The 15,216-nt window shown below is 61.1% G+C and overlaps 1 protein-coding gene and 1 long non-coding RNA gene across 4 annotated transcripts in view; one reads left to right on the top strand and one right to left on the bottom strand.

The window, feature by feature from the left end:
• SORCS2 (sortilin related VPS10 domain containing receptor 2) overlaps nucleotides 1-15,216 on the top strand; it is a 386,735-nt gene that overhangs the window by 240,779 nt on the left and 130,740 nt on the right. The gene's annotated exons all lie outside the window — the stretch shown is intronic.
• LOC120582745 (uncharacterized) overlaps nucleotides 13,459-15,216 on the bottom strand; it is a 2,780-nt gene continuing 1,022 nt past the window's right edge. The window contains exon 2 of the long non-coding RNA XR_005647622.1: nucleotides 13,459-13,715. This is a non-coding gene — a long non-coding RNA (uncharacterized LOC120582745). The remainder of the gene's footprint in view (nucleotides 13,716-15,216) is intronic.

Below are 15,216 nucleotides of genomic sequence, written 5' to 3' on the forward strand. Positions count from 1 at the left end.
GCGACTTCTCCTCCCTCTCTGTTCTCCCACCCCGCCCCCACTTCGCCCCGACCCGGCCTCAGTCCATTGTAGCCGCTGGCCTGGCCGCACCAGACCTTCCCTGCACAGGCCATGGTCAGTGGGAAGCGTGTGAAACGCCCACGGTCAGTGTCTGTGCACCGACGCCCGTACCGCCGTGGCAGGAGTTTATGTGCGTGATAAAACCGTGCCCCAGACAGACATTCTCAAAGGGGGGGGGCAAAGTGGCCGACTGGTGTGTTCACACCGCGAGAGGCGCAGGCCCACAGCCCGGCGGTGGGAGAGCCAGCCCCGCGATTAGAGGTCTGCGCGGGCCGCTGTCCTAGGCCCCCGCGGGCTTGGCGTAGACCCCCGCCCTCACCCTCTCGGATCGGACACTCAGAGGCTGGGCCTTCGGGAGGGGAGGCGGAACCCGAACGCTCGTGCTAACACGCCCCCATCCCAAACCTCGGTCCCCGCGTCCGTCAGTGGGGCCACAGGCTCCCCGAGAAGAGGGTTTACGGGGGGACGTGGTAACATGCAAAGCCGCTTGTCAACCAGGGAGGGGCGGGCGCAGGGCAAGCGGCTTTGTCCACGGCCGACGCTCTGGGCCGTCGGGAGACCGCGAGGCGTGGTCTGAAGAGGGGCTTCGCAGTGAGAAAACTGGGCGCACCAGTCAGCTTCTGCCACATGACACACCAGCCCCCACAGCGCGAGGCTTTGCGAACAGCGGCGTAGCCGGTGCGCGGCTTCGGCCCGGGGCTGGACGCGGCTCCGCGGCCTCCTGCACGTCTTCGCCAAGCCCACGTGTGACCTGCGGTCGCCTGCCGGTCAGCTCGGTGGCCGTGCTCCTGGGGAGACGGGCCTCGTGCGTCTCAAAACCCTGAAAACAGGTGGAGAAGCGGACAGCACGAAGTCGGGCGCGTGGGGTGACGACGCTGTGGCATCGGCACAGCCTGCCTCACTGGCTTTGGATCCTGCATCTGAGCCGATGCGAGTGGGTGTTTCCTGAAAGCATTTGCTTTTGCGTCCGTAAAAGTGGGGCTGGTAACACCCGCCGAGCCAGAGGGTTCTGTAGGTTATGTGCCCGATGGCCGTGGACGAGCCCGGGACTGGGTTTGCGTTGGATGGTCAGCTCCGCCTGCCACTGCTCCCTGGCCAGGCTCTGGGCTAAGGGCTCAGGCCAGGAAGGTACAGAGAATCTGCCTCGTGCTTCTTCCTGAGCGAATCCGAGGGACAGTGACTGTGGGGAGCGGCTGCTCTGAGAAGTATCCAGCAAAAGAGACAGGCATCTGCGGAGGGGGAACAGCAGTGAGAACGTTCTGGAACTCTGCTGCCCTGGACGCGGGGTGGGATCATGAAGGGGGGATTGGGATTTTAATGTTGGTCCTTTACAGAGACAGCGTGAGAATGGAGGTTTCAGCTGCAGGGGTAATGATGACTCAGCAGCCTGGGGGCAGGGCAGGTGGGGGGCAGGTTCACGGATGACAGGCAGGTGGCCAGTGGCGAGCAGATGTCATGAGTAAAGACGAGCTCCCAGAGAGCTTTCCGGACGGGAGGGCGGGGCCCGGGGCAGGGGCGTGGAGACTAGGAGTCTCTGGTCCCATGACTGTGAGCCTGCGGGCGGGCTGGGCCACAGACCCCACCGAGGGACGGGGAGGATGGTGGCCAGCTGGTGGATGGAGTGTGCGCAGCCCCAAGCTGGAGCCGACAGCCAGCCCCACAGACCCGTGGCAACCAAACCACGTGACCTTGCACGTTTCACCGGCTGAGGTGAAACGGTCCCTCGCCTGAGAAGGGCTTTACAAGGGGGGAACATGAAGGTCGCCTGGGTCCCAGGAGGAGAGCAGGGGTCAACATGCAGCGTCCTGCGAGTTCTCGGAGGGGTGTGTGCGCGCTCGAGGTCAGCCGCTCCTGCTTTTCTGTGGGGCTCCCCTCGCCCCCAGCATGTGCTAGCCGGACTGTGGCTTCCTGCAGGGCAGTCCAGGTCAACCTTCTGCAGCCTCGGCATGAGCTGAGCTCCGATTGCCCCCACCCCCCAGCTGTCCCGTGGCAGCTGGACATAGCAAGCGTCATGACAGGCACCTTGTCAGGCTCAACTGTCTCTGGGCCCAAAGCTCCAAGGAGTAAAACCGAATCTTCAAGAAAAGCTGCAGCACGAGCTCGGGGAGGGGTCCCAGTTCACTGGAAACCTTCCGGAAGCAGAAGAGACCGGCGCTCACCGAGGCTGGAGCAGGCGTTCACGCAGGGCCGGTATGCGGGGAAGCCCTGGGCCAGATCACGCCGAGCTGGGCGATGCGGGCGAAGCGCTTCCAGCCACCAGCTCATGGAAAGGCCCGATGATTCCATGGCAGTCCTGAGACTGAGCCTTCCCGCTCTCGGCCTCCCCGCGGAGGGCCACGTCCCCAGCAGGCATGTGGCTGCGATCTGTTCCCAGAGCGCCCTCTGCTGCTCGGTGTGGCCTTCTCCAAGGGTAGAGCTCGGTGACCCCAGGGCCCAGGGGGGCGCAGAGAAGCGAAATGCACACGGGGAGGTGGCTGGTGCCCGGTGCCTACGTCTTCACGGAGCGCGTAGAAGATTCCGGTAACGCATGGTAGAGCTCGGGTGATGGTCGCGTGCGCTGTGTGCCGGACACCCTTCCACGTGCTCCTCACACCGTCCCCTGGTGGCCCCACCAGGTAGGTCTGTGTGCTCCGTCCCCACTCAGGTGACGACACTGAGTCCCTGACAGCGTGTAACCCGGGAGCCGGGGCAGAGCAAGGCGCCTCACCTGAGAAGGAGCCGGTCTGAGCGCACGGCTGCAGGCACACGCGGGGGCTCTGCAAAATTCAGTCCCACTCAGGATTCGCCACGTGGCTTATTAATAAATGATGATGGGACCTGACGTCATCGGGGAGGCCCGGTTTTGACTCCTGGACCCAGTCTGGCTGTTTGGCTGGGGGCAGGGTGAGTTACTTGGCTTCTCAGGAAAAGGAGATTTTAAAAGAAGATGCCAACGCATAGTAGGTGCTTCCTAAACGTTTCCTTCCCAAGGTGGAGGTGTGGGTTTTATCTGTTGGATCTCCCCCGATTGGGGGCGGGGGGTGGGCTGGCTCAGAGGCCTCTGGGAATAAAGCTTGACTGTAAAAACCTTGCTGTTCTACACGTCCATTAAAACAACAGGCGCTGGGGGCTGTGAAGCAATTTGTTTTTTTTTTTTAACTTTGGGGGAAAAATTAGATCAGTGATTTGTGCTTATTGAATTTGGGAATAGTGGGGAGGGACGTTGGCGGGTTTGGGGAGATGGCGTTTCCGCTCCCGTTGGCGGCTCCGTGCATACAAACGGCCCTGATTAATTTTTCAGCAGGAGCCCAGCACCGCCTGCATACTGATGTGCGCCCGGCTGGCATGAAATTGGCTTCCCAGTTGTCACACTGGGAGCCGGGATGTGGCAGCAGAGACAAGGACGTGGGGCGACCCCGAACCCCACACTGTGGGCTGTGGGATGTAGGATCGAGAAATGGCAAGGGCGTCTCAGTTTGTCTTTCCAGTGTTAATTAACTTGATTGTTGACTTGAGAAGCACGCGCTCAGCCTCTGCTCTGAGCCGGAAACGAGCGAAGAGCTGGAGATGCCACAGTGCACTGGGCACGCACCTGCAATCCAGAACTGTCCAGCCTAAGGAGCGACAGGGACCCAGCACGCTTCCCATCCTGTGTTGTCGCAGTGCTGGGACCCAGCCCACAGAACCTGCCCCGACCACCCATGGGGGAGCCACTACCTAGCCGGGGGCTCCAGAGACGGCGCCACGGGAGTGGGACAAGTCGGGTCTTTTGGGATGGACGTCGAGGGATGAATGGGGTTCACCGGGGGAGTGAGGATGCTGTGGGGCAGAAGGCGGCCTGAGCCCAGGGAGCCCTGAGTGGCCGAGGTCTGTTCAGGGGAGCGGGAGCAGCAGCAGGTGCAGACGAGAGCCCGGGTCAGGTGTGTCATCTAGGAAGGCGTGTGTTGCACCGACAGATGACTTCAGGCTGAGTGTCTGCGGCCATTCGGTGGTGCTGAGGGGCAGGATGGGGACCCGTGCTCTTGGGGACTCCAAGAAACACTCCACCATGACATTGCCATTGAAATCAGTGAAAAATGAAAACCAAAATGTAAGCCCCCCCTTAATGTACTTTGTAACCCTGACTTCCTGGAACTCCGGCACTGTTAACTGTGCCCGTGTGTCATGCCTGAGGAACGGGGCTCGGCACAGAGGGAGGACCCCAGAAAGGCGGGTGGGAGGGGAGGTCGGCAGCGGCGCCTCCTGTCTAAAAGCCGACGAGCCGCGGGGCGACCTCGTGTGGCTCCTCGCCGCTTTGGGCTGAGGATGAGGGCCGTCTGGGCTTGGCCCAGGTGCCGGGTGTCCTGGCCAAGTGACGTCACCTCTCGGTCAGAGGAGGACCAGAGCCCCCTGCACAGGACTTTTATGAAGTTGAGACGAGGCTGGTTCTGAGCTCTTCCAGGGCTGGCCAGCAATGCCTGTGGTGTCCCCGGGTGAGAACGGACGCCTGGGCGGCCCTGGACCCTCGTCGGTCTAGGGGGCGTCCAAGGACCCGGAGCCGGTGGCTGAAGACCCATTGGCCATAGAGCCTCCGCTGCCAGTTCTGAGGCCCTGTCATGAATTCTCAGGGGCGGCCAGCCCTCCCTGGCCTGGGCATCTGAATCTTCTCCCAGTTTTCTTCAATTGCAGCCGTCAGGTTCTGGCCCTTCACAGCTGTGTAACTGGGCGGATCCCGCAGCGGTGGGGGCGGAGAAGTATTGCAGATTCTCCACACCCTGGCGCGGGACCCAGGGTGCGGCCTCGCCAGGAGCTCGGCCGCGCTGCGCTTTCCCGTTTCTGCGGCTTTCACGTTTACAGCGACGCGTCTTCCTTCCCGCCGCGGGTTATGCCACAGACATGCATTTGCTCTGTCTCATCGTTTCTTTCCCCCCTGTATGATAATACAAAGTTATTATAGAAAATGTTGGAGAAAAAGATTCTCGCATAATCCCACTTGTCAAAGATAATAGGCTTCACTCCTAATAGTTGTGCATTTTTTGAAGTTAAATTTGTTGGAGTAACGTTAGTTAATAACGTTATATAAACGTATAACGTGACATCTGTGTACTCTATGGCGTGCTCCGCACCCAGAGTTTAGTCTCCCTTTGTCACCATATGTTTGACCCCTTCACCCTCTTCACCCTCCCCCTACCCTCTACCCCTCCCTCTACCTCTACACCATTCTGTTGTCTGCGCCTATGAGTGTGTAATTTTGTCCATTCGGGTGTTTTATTGGTTCATTTCTTGCTTTTTGTTTTATTTCCCATGTACGAGCGAAATCATATGGTTTTTGTCCTTTTCCGTCCGACTTATTTCACTTAGCATGATGACCTCAAGATCCACCTGTGTTGTCACGGATGGCAGTGTTTCGGCTTTTTCATGGCCGAGTAGTATTCCGTTGTGCACACAGACCACGTCTCGTTTACGCAGTCATCCACCGAGGGGCACGTAGGTCGCTTCCATGCCTCGGCCCTTGTGAATCATGCTGACAGCGGTGCGTTTTTAAGTAGGGTTAATATACCATCTCGTAGACGGGGAGAGAAGACAGGCAGCCAGAAGCATCCCTGGCAGCAGCGCCCACTCTGAGTGCGGGGTTACTTCACGGCCCTGAGGGGAAGGCTCTCTATCCTTCCCACTCTGCAGATGAGACCGAGAGTCAGTGAGGCCACGTGACTTGTGCAAGAGCAGCAGGCCAGACTGCAGGGCCCCGGATTGATAGAAATGTTCTAAAGGTGGCGCCACATCTCCGAACGGGAAGCCCAGACGATCAGCAGGGCTGCCCTCCTCCAGATATGTTCCAGGCAAGGGGCTACAAAGCCAGACAGTCCCTGGGGGTGGTTAACTGCTCCACCCGAAGCCCCCAAACTAGAGGCACCTGCCCGGCCCTGTCACAATCTGATGTGGCCTGTGGGGTGGGCGGGGTGTCTGGCTCTACTCCCTGCAGTCATTCAGGGGCCCAGGCTGCTTCCACCTTGTGGCTCTGCCCTCCTGTAGCTCCTCCTGAGGGCGGCACAGCCAGCCCTGTCCCACCCGTCCCCTCTCCCTGTCCCACTTGTTTATTTGCCTGTGTGTTGCCCTCCCCTGCCTCCCCGAGTGTCAGGACCCAGCTGCCTGGTTCCCACAGTTCCCCCAATTTCCCGGACGTGTAATCGATGCTGATGGTGGCCTGTTTTCCTCAATCTCTACCCTCCTCCCAGGAGGGAGAGCTGAAAGCCCACTGGCTACAGGCTCCACCCTTCGGTGACCTCCACCCTTTGGTGACCTAAAGTCACCTCATTAACATAACGAAAGCTGCGATGATCACTCTCCTTGTTCCAAGGGTCTTAGAGCTCTGTTTTGGGAACAGGGCAAGACCAAAAATACTCTTCTTATCGTAAATTACAATATCACATGAGTTTATAAAGCTGCTTCGTACATGAGCACAAGAGCAATGTTTAAAACTTCACGGGCAGATAAGTCCACCTTTGGTCATCCGAGGGGCCCATATACTTACTTTTACGGTACATTGGGCTCCTGGTAGCCAGTCGCTGCCAAGAACTGCACGCGGCACAGAGCTGCACGCGGCACAGAGCTGCACGCTGCACAGAGCTGCACGCCGCACAGAGCTGCACGCCGCACAGAGCTGCACGCGGCACAGAGCTGCACGCTGCACAGAGCTGCACGCTGCACTGAGGCGTACACAGTAGGTGCTTGTGTCAGGTCCGTTGACTGCCCCAGGCAGGGGCCACTGGGATTCACGTCTGTCCGGGTCTGACTCTCCCTAGTACTGCCCGTGTGGCCCTGGACACGTCGCAGACTCTGGGTCCGTGGTCTCATCTGTAAACCAGGGTAATGCAACACCGGCATTTGCCAAGTGTGTATTGAGTCTGTGCGCCCCATGGTCCTCGGAGCCCCTCTGCACAGAGGCACATGCCACTCATCGCCACTCACCGCTCCTCACAGTGCCGCTGCTCTTGTCCCTGCTTGCCGTGAGGGCAGGGAGGCGCGGGGAAGCCCAGCTGGCTCTGGGGTCCCACAGGTTGGGGCAGTCGGGCGGCCTCGGGTGCCAGCAGCCGGCCTCCCAGGGCCTCGCTCTGTCACCCGTGCGAAGGAGGGGGTGCCGAGCAGGAGCCGAGCACAGTGCCGGGCTCATGGCGATGCGTGCTGGCCGCCCCCGCCTGCCTCCGTCTTCGGCCTCTGTGGCAGCGGCCCCAGCCAGCGGAGAATGGGGACCTCAGAGAGGAGGACGGGCTCAGCCCGACAGGCGGCCCTCCATTCCTTCCGAGACAGAGCCCGAGCCCCACACTCCATAAATAACGCCTCCTGAGCCCCTCCCAGCCCGTTGGAAGCCGGTCCCTGACAAGCAGACCTGAAGGAAATGGGTTTAAAATGCAAATGGCCGTCTTGTTTAACATGGAAGTTAAAAAATCTTTCATTCTCAAGGCAGCTGGGCGCCCAGGAGACGTGAGGCCAGGAAGGGAGTGGCGTGTGCTCCCTGAGCCCGTGCCTGGTGCGCGACCCCAGCGGGTGCGTCTCACGTCACGCGTGCTTGTGCGGCGTAGGACGGGTGCCAGCTGCCGGGTGCCACCCCTGCTGGCTGCGGCTCAGAGCCGCGGCCGCACGCTCCTCGCTGGCTCACGAAGCCGCGTCGGTGCTCCGCGTGCTGGTCCCGGGCCATCTTCCTGCCTCCCGAGGGCGAGACAGCAGAGTGTCCGGTGGGAGGGTTGGGGACGGGGCCTGGAAGAGGCACGCACCCGTCTCCGCTCACCGGGCCCAGGTGGAGCCGTCACAGGACCCGAGCTCAGCGGAGCCTAGAAAATGCAGCCCGGCACGGTGGCCCGGGGAGGGTGCAGGGTCTCTGCCTGGTTTCACCCGATTCCACAGGAGAGGGCAGAGCGGACGGGGGGACAGGGCACCTTCCCGAGGCCTGGATTCGACCCTGGAAGGGCCGGCCCCTGGGCTCTTAGCAGCCACTCGGGACTGTGGGCCCCCTACACACAGCTGGTCACAAGCCTGGGTCTGCTGGTGGCCACAGGTCAGCTCACCAACCCTCCTCCTTGGGCCCCAGTTTCCCCAACTGAAGAGGAAGTAGTTGGACCAGATAAGCTCTGGCTGTCGCCTGAGGAGGGGGCTCGGAACCACGCGCATGCATGTGTACGTGTGCCCGGCCCAGGCGGTGGGGCAGGGGACATGCGGGCAGTGTTTGGAAAGTGGCACAAATACAGTGTGAAAGATAGAACTGCCCAGGCCGAACGCGTTAGGCCGCGGTCACACGGCCGCTCAGCGGCAGAGCCGGGGTTCAAACCGCCGCCAGTGTGGCGGGGCGCGCTGCTGGGCCCGGGACCCCAGCCTTCCCGCTCAGCTTGGCCGTTAATGCTGCGAGACGACCTTCTGCTTCCTTCGAGGGCCCCCAGGTGCCATCAGACAGCAAACGCAGCAAAGGCCGCCTGGCTGACGGGGGTGGGGGAGGGCTCGGGCTGCTGCTCCAGGCATGGGGCCTCGCAGCTGGCCGCGCTGATGGGGCGGGCTCTCCCCTGGCAAGAGTCACACATGACCCAGCCCAGCGGGCTTGAGCCAACAGATGCAGACAGTGGGGAACACGTGCACACGGAGGTCAGGCGGACACGGCAGGCGCGGGGCCGGGGGCCAGCGCCGAGCCCTGCGGGGCGGGGTCCGGGGCTGCCTTTCAGGCGTCGCGCTGAATCCACGTGAGCGAAGGCCGTGGGTGCACGTCGCTGCCCCCAGCCGGCTGTGTGCGCCTCTGTGGCTCTCCCGCTCTCTGGGCCTCTATGTCCTCGTCCAGTAAGTGGGAACAGCGGGCCTCTCCCAGGGCTTCGCTGTGAGGCCGGGTGTTCCCAGCACAGGCCCCACGAATGAAGATGACCTCTCAACACCACTGACCCCAAGCCCAAGCGTGCACTGCTCATCCTGGAAATGTACGGTGGCCCATTGGCTCGGAGCTGAGAGGGTCTGGAAGACCGTGGATGTCAGCCACCTTACTGGGCAAATGTGGAAACCGAGGCTCAGGACGGAGGGGAGTGGCCTGCCTTCTGTGATCCTGACACGTGGGCCCCGGCTCTTGGACAAGCGTGAGGCCTTTGCACTCTGCTCTCAGCTTCCTTATTGTATCTGGGCTGCGTGACAGCCCTGTGGAGTTCCAGACCAAGGGCCATCGCCCTGGGCACCCAGGGAAGAACCGAGACCCCTAGGACTTGGGTGCTTTACCCAGGTCCCCCAGCAAGTCGGGACATCGCTGAGTTCAGACCTTTGACACTTGGTTGCAGCTCAGCCGGCAGAGCAGCTGGCACATAACGGGTCCTCGGTAGCTGTGGCTCCCTCTGCCACCCCCAGCACGTCGCCCCAGCACCGTCACCGTCACCGTCACGGTAGTCTCCGTGACTGAGCTTCGTCCTGTGCTAATTCTGTCCTGTGAACTCTCCATTAGGTCAGAGAAGCCCTTTGCAGTGGGTTCTGTTACCTTGTATTCTGTCCATTTTGTGGATGAGGAACCTGAGGGGCAGAGAGGCTCGGCGACTTGCAAGGGCCACACGGCTGGTTAGAGGTGGGGTTGGGGCCTGAGTGGAGAGGCCACCTGACCACACAGCCAGCCGCCCAGACACCGGCCCCATCCGCAACACCAACCGCGTCAAGTCCTCTGGCCCATTCAATCTGTCCAGATCTCACTGTCTGATTGGTCCCCTCCAACCGCTTGTCTCTTCCGTCGTCATCGGTCGACGCGGCTGACGTCAACCAGTCCAGGCTTGACCGTACCAGGGCTGGTGATGAGGCAGAGGTCAATCAGCCTGGGGAACTCGACCATGCTGGTGGGCAGTTGGTGCGTGAGGTGCGCGATTGTGGGGTGTGCATGCAGAGCCTGTGGGGGGGCTGTGCGCGAAAATGTGGGGCAGGAGCCGTGGGTGTGCGGAGGCATGTGAGCTCGTGGGGTGCGTATGAGGCGGTGAGCCAGAGGGTACGTGCGTGAGCCTGTGGGGGCGCGGTGAGCCTGTGGGGGGTGTGAGCTGGGCGTGAGGCTGGTGAGGTGTGTGTGACGGGGAGGATTGGGGGGTGTGTGCAGGGGAACAGCGGGGGGTGAGCAATGTGCGGGGGGCGCGGAGTCAACGGGGTACGCAGGAGCTCGTGGGGGTGTGCGTGAGGCATGTGAGGCAAGTGTGTGTGAGCTGTGGGGGGGTGTGAGTCGTCGGGGTGTATGCTGTATGCGTGAGCAGTGGGGCGAACTGTGGGGTGTGTGTATGAGCTGTAGAGGTGCTTGAGCTGTGGGGGTGTGCGGAACAGGGGGGTGGAGCTGCCTGGGGGTGTGTGAGCTGTGGGGGGTGTGTGTGAGCTTTGGGGTTGTGTGAGGCGGTGAGGTGTGACAGTGGGGGGTGTGAGCTGTGTGTGGGGTGTGAGCTGTGGGGGTGTGGGAACACTGATGGAGAATGCCTGAACTTGCCGAGCACTGTGGACCGATATGACCACACCTCAGCCACGCCAAGAGAAGGGCCAGGGCCCAGATTAATGAGGGGTCAGTCACCAGGACAGGGCTCCTTTGCGAGGGTGACCTTGAGCTGACCTTGAAAGACGGTGGGGAGGGGACCTGGGACTTGAGGCAGGAGAGAAGGGGGTTGGATTCGTGCCCTTGCAGCGTGGGGCTAGTTGACTTCCCGGGCTCCCCCACTGCTGTCCCACGGGACCAAGAGGCTCCAGGAGGGCGTCTGCCCCTCCCCTGTGTCCTCGGTGCCTGCCCGGGCCTGGCAGAGCAAAGTGTCAGGAGGGAGTGGGATGAGGCCTGGACAGAGGGGGCACACGCAGACTCAAGGGGCCTGGGAGACGCAGGTCAGCTCCGAAACCCCTCGGAGGAGAGTGCATGGGAGGGGGGGCCGGAACTCTCTCGAGTGTGTTCCAGAAGGTTTTTCTGGTGCCTTCTGAAAAGAAGGGACGATACGGAAGCAATGGAGCCTGCTCCGGGCCAGCACGGCCACCCAGCTAAGCATCCTCAGGTCACAGAACCTTCCCAGGGAGCCTCTCCCCACTGGTGCTCAAATGAGGGGCCTCAAGCCAGGGGACGTGAGACCCCTGCCCAGCCTGCCTGGACCTGGGGAGGGTTCCCGCCTGGACCTGCCTCCAAGGCCTGTCTGTGCCCTCCCCACACCACCCAGCCCCCGAGAATCAGAACTTTCTGGAAAGCTACTGGGCCCCCATGTTCTCTCCTGACCTGCCCCCCCACGCACACACACACGCACGTACTCAGGGCAGCAAATCAGTGGCTCTCTGCACACATGCTGTAAAATTAGCAACTTCATTTTGCTTGTCAGGAAATCAGCTGAGGGAAAAATGTGTTTTCAAGGGATTCATTTTCTTACAAACCAGCACGAGAAAAATAAAGAAAAAGGCCGGCTGCAGAGAGAAAGGACGTCTTCTAAATTTATGGCAGGGATTCATTATTCATGGGCCACATTTGAAAAGGCCAAAGCCACAGAAAGGAGCTAGGCGTGAGAGGAAAGGCAGGCTGGGCTGCGCGGGGGCTGGGGCCAGGCTGGAGTGACCCAAGGAGTGGGGGGGGAGGGGACGAGGGGCTGCGGCTGTCCTGAACTTCCAGCACGGCCACCCCTCCAGGCGAGGCCGGGCTCCGTGTCCGGGGTCCAGCGCCTGCTCAGCGGCTTGGCTGTGCAGTAAACTGCTCGTAGTCGGGGGGCGACATAAAGCCGGTGGGGGCTCTTCATTCTGTGCGTGGCCTGATTTACTCTAATAGCCATGCCGTGAGCGGGCGTGGGCGCTCTGCGGAAGGGGGCGCGGGGTCAGCGTGGCGAGGAGAGCATCACGTGGCCGGTGGCCCCGTGGCTTGTGTACTCTTCCCCCTGCTCCATATGACAGAGCCGGAGCCCGGGCCAAACAGCAGGCTTCTGTGCACCCGGCGTCCCCATCTGCAAAGTGGGGACAGAGGCCCCCCCGCCACCGACCTTCTGTGCGTCCTGTTGCATCTCTGCGCCGAGAGCCGGAAGGAATCTGGGGTGTGGGAACCGCCCCCACTTCCTCGCTCTCTTTAAAGCAAGTCTAGACCAGGAAGACCCTCCTCGCTAAGACACAGCGGGGGTAGCGATCTCCTTAATTTCCACTGTGATTACGTTGGAGGGACAGTCACCCTGCACTCACAGGAAGGACGCGTGGGCTCCAGCAGCGAGCACAGGTGTCTGAGAAGCCTGAAATTAAGCTCTCTTTCTGTGGGCTTGAGATGGACACTTAGTGTCCTTGGCGGGGCAGCCCGGAGCAGCTGTGGCTGTCACTGTGCCACTGCACAGGTAGTGCCGTCAGAAGTGAGGGGATGGCCTCCGGACCGTCTCTGACTCTTGAGATCTGCCTGTTCATCCAAACAGGGGATCTGTGAAGCTAGAACGGGGGGATCCCAGGAAAACGTCCTCGGGAGACCACGGCAAGGCCTCACGGGGCTCAGCAGAGCCGACCTAGCACTGCCGTCTGAGCCGACAGCCCCGGCTGGGGAAGAGGATTCTGTGGTCATGGTGGCCCCAGGGGCTGATCATTCGGAGCTGGACAGAGATCTCGTTCTCAAAAGGATGCCTTGCGTGAATGCCAAGGAAAGCCATCAGGAGATGGGGTGTTCGGGGTATGATGGAAATGGCCAGAACCTGCAGTGGACTCGACTGGTCTGTCTGTGGGTACCACGGCCAGGCAGCCCCACGGTTACCTCATCCCTCTCCATGGCTCCCACTTACAGGTCCGGCCCCCTGGGGCCCCCAGCACCGTGAGGAAAGGCAGGACACTGAGGTGCAGACAATCAGAGTGACTTGTCCAGGGCCACATGCCAGAGTCGTAAAGCGAGGATTTAAAGCCAGATCTGACGCTCCCTCTCCTGATAGGACGTTTGTGCTTAAAGACTAAGAAAGAGGGGCCAGCCTTCCTCCCCCAGCAATGCCAGCTGCCAGGCTTTGCTGAAAGATTCATTTCTTCAGCCTCTCGCTTAAGGGAGAAGAGTATATTATAAAACCATTAGGGTGTCAGTGACCCATGGGAAATGCGACCCATTTAAGTGATATTTCCTTTTTAAAAAGTCTGGCTATTCCTTTACCTCTCGGTGCATTTACCGGGCAAATTCCAACTGATTTCTTGTTTTAAAATTAAACAGCTGAGCAGAGAGGCCCAGGCACTTAGGTCATAGGCATCTCTCTCTGTGTACGAGCCCAAACTCATCTGAGCCGTCGGGAGATTCAAAACTTAATAATAAATTGAAAAATATGTATATGTGATCTTTTCAGAATCCCCAAATAGGACAATTATTGCTGTGTAGAGAGAGGATGGGGGAATCCAAACTCAAATGGGAAAACCTGCACGTGCTCACGTCACCCTGGGCATTCCAGCCGAAGTAACCAGAGTGGTAGATTGCCCGCTTCGAAATGAGGGAACAGAGGGTTTCATCCACGTTGCTTTTTACCTCTCAGAAATACAAAGTAGGCAGTGACCTTGACTCAGATCGAGTCCGTACAGATTCTTCAGACATGAGATGGAGATAAGAGATAAAAATGTACATGGACCTGGAGCTGGAGCTGCAGATGGGGATGAACAGAGAGGCAGCTCGAAGGAGATCCACGTGGAGATGCCGATCCAGGTACAGGTGCGCCTACGATCCAGGGACTGACGGGGGCGGGTGGAGATGGAGGCGGACGTAGCTGTAGATACAGACAGGATCGGCCGTGTGTCCCACAGCGGCTAGCGCAGGCCCAGCCCGGGCGCGGGGGCTCATCCGGTGAGCCTGGCACTGCGCGGACCCGCCTGGCCGCTGGCTTCCTGGGTATCACGTTTCAATATTTCTCATTTTTAACTGCGCCGAAAGCCGCAGGCTGTGGGCCCGGCGTGAGCGGCTTCTCCGTTGGCAGTGGGGCTGGTTCCGAGGCCCAGAAGGAGAAACGCTCCCCGCTGCCAGCCTGCCCTGACTCAGAGCCCCGTGGTCCACCCTTGGCCCCAGGCCCGGGGAAGGAGGAGGAGCCGGCGCTGTCAGAGCCCGCCACTGGCCCGGAGCCCTCGCAGGCTCCAGCCCCGGGTCCTGCCTCCCCGCCATTGCTCTCCAGGTGCCGGGGAGAGAGACAGGGGCCACGCTCCAGTGAGGTCCTGCCTGCAGCCCAAGCTTTCTCAGAAGCTCGGCCCTCAGGCGGGGTGGCGGATGACACGGGGGTGGGGGTGGGGGTGCTGCGGGCTCCTCTGCACAGCTCGTGTGATTGAAATGGGTGTCTAGTTGTTCACCCGCAGCTTTCAAGCCCCAGCGCCTCCCCCAGAAGCACCTAGAATGCAGAACCCAGGTATTCTCAAGCGGTTTGGCTCTCCGCTCAGTACTTCTCTGGTTCGCACGAGGCTCTTGGGGGTAGAGAGCGGAGGACGGGGGGCTGTGCCAAGCACTCCGTCGTTCTAACAGTCCGAAGCAGGAAACCCAGCTCAGAGAGGTCAAGGAACCGCTGCGACTGTGCTGGGCTTCGAACCCTCGGCCCTCTGACCGGTCCAGGGCCGGTGGCTGTGCCGGCCCCTGGGGTCGCACACTCAGCAGGGTCCCATGCTTGCCGCCTGCTTTTCTGTCACCGTCTTGAAATTCCTGATGAGTCTGCGCAGGGGACCGGCCTTTTCTTTTTGCCCCGGGCCCCATAAATCGCATCGCTGGTCTTGCCCAAACGTGGCATAGTTCTGGCACAACCGGCCACCTGCTTGCTCTGGTCCAGCTGGGCCCGACCGTCAGGGACCACGAGGCCTGAGACGCAAGCGGCAGCCCAGGGCCCGTGGGGGCAGCGTCTCCCGCCAAGCCGGCGCGCGGCTCCTGCCAGGAGCGGAGGTGGCGCGGGCACGCTTCCTGCTCCGCTTGCCCGATGGGTAAAGCGAAGGTCCAGGGGGACCAGGATGAGCCGCCAGGACGGTGCTTTGCCGAGCCAGAAGCTGTGGAGGGGGGGCCAGGCTCGCCTCCGGCAATGACCCCCTGGGCTCTGGAGGGCAGGTCCGCCCTCCCCTCCCTGACCCCCTGGCAGGCTGCGTCGTGGGGGTCTGGGGACAGGCTCTGTCTCAGGAGGGAGCCCTGAGCAGGTGGCTGGAGCCAGCATGTGGGGACAGGAGGGCCGGCCACTGAGTTCCAGGACTGCCCTTCCAAACCACGAAGACCCGAAGACCCGCAGGGGCTGTCACTGCCTCGGG

Source organism: Pteropus medius, unplaced genomic scaffold (genome assembly GCF_902729225.1).
Source record: "Pteropus medius unplaced genomic scaffold, Ma_sr-lr_union100, whole genome shotgun sequence".
Taxonomy (NCBI): Eukaryota; Metazoa; Chordata; class Mammalia; order Chiroptera; family Pteropodidae; genus Pteropus; species Pteropus medius.